Source organism: Saccopteryx leptura, chromosome 6 (genome assembly GCF_036850995.1).
Source record: "Saccopteryx leptura isolate mSacLep1 chromosome 6, mSacLep1_pri_phased_curated, whole genome shotgun sequence".
In the NCBI taxonomy this organism is placed as follows: domain Eukaryota; kingdom Metazoa; phylum Chordata; class Mammalia; order Chiroptera; family Emballonuridae; genus Saccopteryx; species Saccopteryx leptura.
In genome coordinates, this window is record NC_089508.1 from 132,508,622 (window position 1) to 132,514,685 (window position 6,064).

Genomic DNA, 6,064 nt, shown 5'->3' on the forward strand with positions numbered 1-6,064 from the left:
CTAATAGAGTTGTATTCAGTGACCTGAAACAGAAAATACTTTGGAAAGAAAACCAAACCAGATCTAGGCTATCTGTCAAGTCTCCAGGTACTTGTGACACTGTGTAGGGAATGTCATATGGTCACCCTCTACAAACAGTTTTTGATTCCCAGCTGTACTCCAAAGATGTAGCTCATACTCCAAAGATGCTCTAGAGACAGGGGCTATGCCATCTTCCCTGTTCAGCTGCAGGGACTCACCCAAAGCTTTCTAGGAGCCGTGGGCTCTACCAATTCCTGTTCCTGAGCCCTATTATGCTTACTTGTGGTAGAGAGAAAAAGTAGGCTTTTGAGTTTCCTGGTATGCATCAGACCGCCTCAGTTTTGGCAACACCCTGACTGCGAACACATTCACTTTAACCTTGATTTAAGGCAGTTCAGTTTTGGAAAAAGTCTAACTTTTTCCCAGAGGAACTAATAAGGCTTGTCTCTGAGTGAACATTGAAGTACCAAGTGAATGAAAGACTTGGTTCTACGTTTTTTAAGATCAAGTATTACTATAACCTCTAGAAATACTTCTTTTAAATGTTATTTACTAGCTTTTTAGTTGGACAAAAACAGTTTGGGGGGGCACAAGTTGTATTCTAATGAATAAGAGTTAAAAGCATTTTTATTGAGGTTTGGAAGTGGGCACAAGTGATTTTTTCTGCCCCCTCAGATCATAAGATCAGGTAAGGGAGACCCTGTGGAAATGGTGGTGGTTCCACTATCTCCAAAGAGAGGGAGGGAGGTCTGGGAACTATGGGTGAGAGGATCTTCTGAACAGAAGCCACAGTGAAAGAAGTTCAAGCAAGCCTGAAGCACTTGTGGCGGCTTCTCCTCTACCCTCTGCTCCTCTCCAAAAAGGGTCCCAGAGTCCCTGAGGACCAGTTTCATGGACACAGCCAAGTCTTATAGTCTCAAGCAGCTGCTTGGAAGGCATCCCCCAGAGAGAGAACTGGCAAGTCCGCCTGGTGCTGTGCTGGGACGCACCTGGGAAGGTCCCAGCCTCAAGGGTGTGGCTCCCTCTACCCAGCTCAGGCACAGGTGCCAGGGTGGGGGACTTGGACACATCATGTGCACGCATGATGTGGGGGATGCAGGCATTTCCGGGAAGGCCCTGACACAGGGACCAGTACTGGGGTTGGCTGCCCCGCCAAATGTTTACTCAGTTTTCAGGGGTGGACATTAGGCCACATGGTTTGGGAGGCCTTTTCCCTAGCTCAACAGCAGATGTCTCTGCTTAGTGGGAGATGGCATTTGGCATCAACCAAAATCTAGTTGCCAGGAGATCAGGCCTCTGGGTTTGCTGGGCCAGGAGAATTCAGCTGTTCTAATTCTCCATTTGTAGGTTCCTAGAGTCCAACAAGCCTAAGGAAGGGACAGTAGAGATCTTGGGGAGTTAGTCACTTGTTCCAAATGCACACCATTCCCAGGTACACAGGAAAGTGGAGTGACCCAGTATTATAGCCTTACACCTCCAAAGCAGCCCAGAGTGGACTTCAATGGGTGCATACCTCCTCTTCTTCCTCAACCTTTGCAGCAAGCCTCGGGGAAGTGATTGTGACAATGTGCAGTAGCCTGTCTTTTAGCGCAGTATGGTACAAACAATTGAGTAGAATATGAATGCCAGAAACAAATAGTAAAGCATTTTTTTCCTTAAAAATTTGTTTTTCTTTTTTTTAGAAGACTGATTGTATTCTTCCATGAATAAGTTAGTGCCAGCTTTAGATCTGAAATGCTTCAGATATCAGAACCACATCTGATTTAGTCAGTCTTTAGAGGACTGCCTGGAGGGGAAAATATGACACCTTCTCAGGGGACAGTCCTGTCCTGACTCAGGCCCAGCTGGACAGGTCCCGACAAGACACCTCGCCTCATCTCACAGGAAGTCCTTTCCCAACTAAGTCCTCTCAAGCTCCCCAAGTTCACCCCTGACAACCACACAGCCCTGAGGGACAGGCACAGGGGTGGGGGTGTGGAGAGGTTCGAGTTCCAGTTGCTTAGTTCTGAGCATCCGAGATGGCTCACATCTCCAACAGCAATACAGAGCAAAGGTCACCTTCCCTCAGAGGATTCCCGCCTTTACTGAAACCAGGAGACGGCAGAAGCTAGTGAGAGCCAGGGTAAAGGTGGCCTGGGGGAAGTAAAGGGTGTTCTCCAGCCATAGGAGCTACAACACGACTTCCTGAAAAGGGTCGCCGAACTCCACCTGCGGAAAAGGGCGAGTAGGGATGGCAGGGAAAGTGGTCGGTGGCGGTCTCGGTCCACCAGTGGCGGGAGCCGCTTGCTTAAGTTGAGCAGCCCCTTCACCTAATACCGCGGTGGGACGAAGCGCCTGCCTACCTGTCGCCCGTCGGCTCAGCGATGCGGCCCCCGTTCCGTGCCCGTGTCCAGTCCTAGCGGAGCTCCCCGACCCTCACCGAGCCTCTTTTCCAAGCACCTGCTCGAAAGGCACCCCCAGCGAGAGAACCGGCGAGTCGCCTGGGGCCCTGTGCGGGGACACACCTGGGGAAGGTCCCGGCCTCCAGGGCGCGGTTCCCCCGAGCGTGGGGGCCGAGAGGGAGGGGCTCCGCCGCGTCCCGTGCGCGCGTGACGTGGGGGATGCAGGCGTTCCCGGCAGGGCCCCGACCCGGGGACCTGTACCGGGGGTGGCCGCCCCGCCAAAGGCGTGCCTCGCGGCCCAGGATCAGTTTCAGGTGGGCGACCAGCCGGCGCTGGTCCAGGACGCCAGCCCGGACGCGGGGCAGACCTCACCTCTCCCGAGGCCGCCGGCTGCCGCGGAGACTGCAAGCTCTGAGGCCATTGCGAGCGTGGGATTCCCAGGTCTGGGCGCGGCTTGGCCCGGCTTTTTATATAACCCAGCGCCCGGGCGCTGGGCGGCCCCGGGGCGGGGCAGCGGGCTCGGCGGGTCCACCTCAGCCTGGCCCCGAGATGCCCGTGGTGCAGGCCCGCCCCTCCTTGACCTGGGACGCGGCTGGACAGAGTACACAGGTGGGTGACGGATCCTTTCTACCTCGCTCCGTCCTGGCGCTTGCCCGCTGCGCTCCTTTTCCGCGCCTGAAGCCCGCGCCCTGTGCTGAATCTCAATCCGGGATGGAGCGGACGGTGACGCGGGCCCTGGAGAAGGACATTGGCTACAGACCCTGCTTCTTTCCTTAGACAGGCTTGGGAGGAGTTCCTGACTCCCTGTGTGATCTCGTGCAGGCGACTGACCTCCCAGAATCTCGATGACCAATTCTGTCTTTCAAAAAAAAAAAAAAAATTATCTCTCTCATGAAATCGTTCATTCATGCATACCTTTTTATTCCATTCAGCAGTATTTATTGAAGGTCTACAATGCCTTAGGCTCTGGGACGTAACAGTGAGTAAAATAGACATGAACTTACATTCTAGTCAAGACAGACAATAAACATGTGAAGAATACATGGGAACCCCACAATTCCACTCCTAAGTATGTATACGCCCAACTGAAATGCATATGTGTACACCAAAAGACACCTAATAATGTTCAGAGCAGCACTGTTTGTAATAGCCACAAGCTAAATACAACCCAAATGTCTATCAATAGGTGAATGAGATAAAATTGTGGTATATTCCACAATGGTATACCCATACAATGGAATATTATTCAGTCATAAAAATTAAGGACTGACTGATATATGCTACAACAGGGATGAAGCTTGAAAACATTCTTCTAAGTGATAGAAGCCATTTACAAAAGGCTATATATTATATAATTTCATTTATATGAAATGTCCAGAATAGGCAAATTTATAGAGACAGTAAGTGGATAGTGTTTGCCTAGGACTGAGATGTTGGTGTGTGTGTGTGTGGAGGGGCAGAACAAGGGAGAGTGACTGCTATGAGTATAGAGTTTCTTCCTGGGTGATGAAAAGGATTAAAATTGATTGTGGTTATGGTTACACAGCTCTAAGTATAGCAAAAACCATGGAGGCCCTGGCTGGTTGGCTCAGTGGTAGAGCGTTGGCCTGGCATGCAGAAGTCCCAGGTTCGATTCCCGGCCAGGGCACACAGGAGAAGCGCCCATCTGCTTCTCCACCCCTCCCCCTCTCCTTCCTCTCTGTCTTTCTCTTCCCCTCCCGCAGTGAGGCTCCATTGGAGCAAAGATGGCCCGGGCGCTGGGGATGGCTCCTTGGCCTCTGCCCCAGGCGCTGGAGTGGCTCTGGTTGCAACAGAGCGACGCCCCGGAGGGGCAGAGCATCGCCCCCTGGTGGGCAGAGCGTCGCCCCCTGGTGGGCGTGCCGGGTGGATCCTGGTCGGGCGCATGCGGGAGTCTGTCTGACTGTCTCTCCCCGTTTCCAGCTTCAGAAAAATACAAAACAAAAAACAAAAAACATGGAGTTGTACATTTTAAATTGGTGAGCTGTATAATATGTCATTATATCTCAATTAACCTGGGTATATGTATGGTACATCTGAATATGTAAGTAGTATGGAAAAGTAGGAAGGGGAGATATGACTGGGGTTGAAGGTTGGAATTTTACTGGGGTTGAAGGTTGGAATTTTTAATAGGTCATAGTAGAACTCACTGAGAAGGTGATATATGAACAAAGACATTCTGAAGGAGTTAAGGGGGTCAGGCAGATATCTAGGGGGAGAGATTTCCAGGGCCTGTGTTTGAATCTGGGCTTTGTCACAGCCCATATGTATGGCCTTGGACAAGTTACTTAATGGCTCTGTGCCTCAGTTTCTTTATCTGTAAAATAATTATTCCTATTTTCTATTAAAATGACCAATAGTACCTATTGCAGAAGGTTATTATGTGAATGAAATTAATTTTAAAAAGTAAAGCACTTATAACAGTACACTGGCAGTAAGTAAAATGCTTTATAGTTATTTTTTTACTAGCTCCTACTGCAAGCACAAAAGCTCTTGCATCCTAAGATTAAAACATGCCTGTGATGTCAAGAAAGAAGGAGACTAGCTAAGGTTGGTGCAGAATGCTGAGCAAGGGGGAAAATTGTAGGACATGGGGGGAGGGTTTATGCCTTTTACTCTGTGTGATGGGAAATCATTGACAAGTTTTGATTAGAAAAGACATTATCTGATTCATGTTTTAACATCATCACTCTGGCTCCTATGCTGAAAACAGACTAAGAGGGGACAAGAATATATGTAAGAAAAGCATTTTCTGAGCTGTTGTAGTAAGAGATAAGGAATGCTGGTAGTGGTGAAAAGTGGTCAGATTCTCGTTCTTCTTTGAAGATAGAGACAATGAGCTCTATAGAAAGAGTGGGTATTGGGTATGGGAGCAAGAGACTGGTTTTGACCCAAGCAATTGTCAGAATTCAGGTTACATTTATGGTGATGAGGTAAGTTTTTTGACGTTTAATGGAGGGTAGGGGGATAGGGATGGGGATTAGGGAGGGATGGAAATCAGCCTTTTAATTTTGGACATGATAAACTTGTGCCTATTACACATAGAAGTGGAGTGATATTCAGGGGAGAGATGATATGTAGATCATTCGTTCTTTCACAAATATTTATCGAAAACCTCTCCTGTGCCAGGTCCTATTCTAAGTCCCATTCTAGGTTTTGGAGATACTGTGAGAATGTCAACAAAGCTCCCTTCACCTTCTAACGGTGAAAGAGGTCATGAACAAGTCAGCAATCAAGCTCAGTAATGTATGTAAAGTCTTTAGCTCTCCAGATGGGGCACAATGGCACAATGTACATTTGCCTGCTCTCCCTCCCTCCCTCCCTCCCTCCCTTCCTTCCTTTCTCTCTCTCTCTCTCTCTCTCTTTCTCTTTCTCCTTCTTTCTCTTTTCCTTTTTTTTTTTTTTAATATTGGAGTATTGCAAGTGTCAGAAGATGGGGCTTGCAATAGGAACGCCTCCTTTATCCAACAGGTGACAGCCAGGTATCTCCGCCCTAATACCCGCCAGATTTTTAACTGGGCGGTATGGCAGCATTGCGCAGGCGCGGTCTTAGTCCGGCGTCCTAGGAGACGGACCCCGAAAGCCTCGGCGCAGGCGTAATGCAAGAGGCGGAGGAAGCCTGAGGCCCGGTGGTGGGGCGGAGC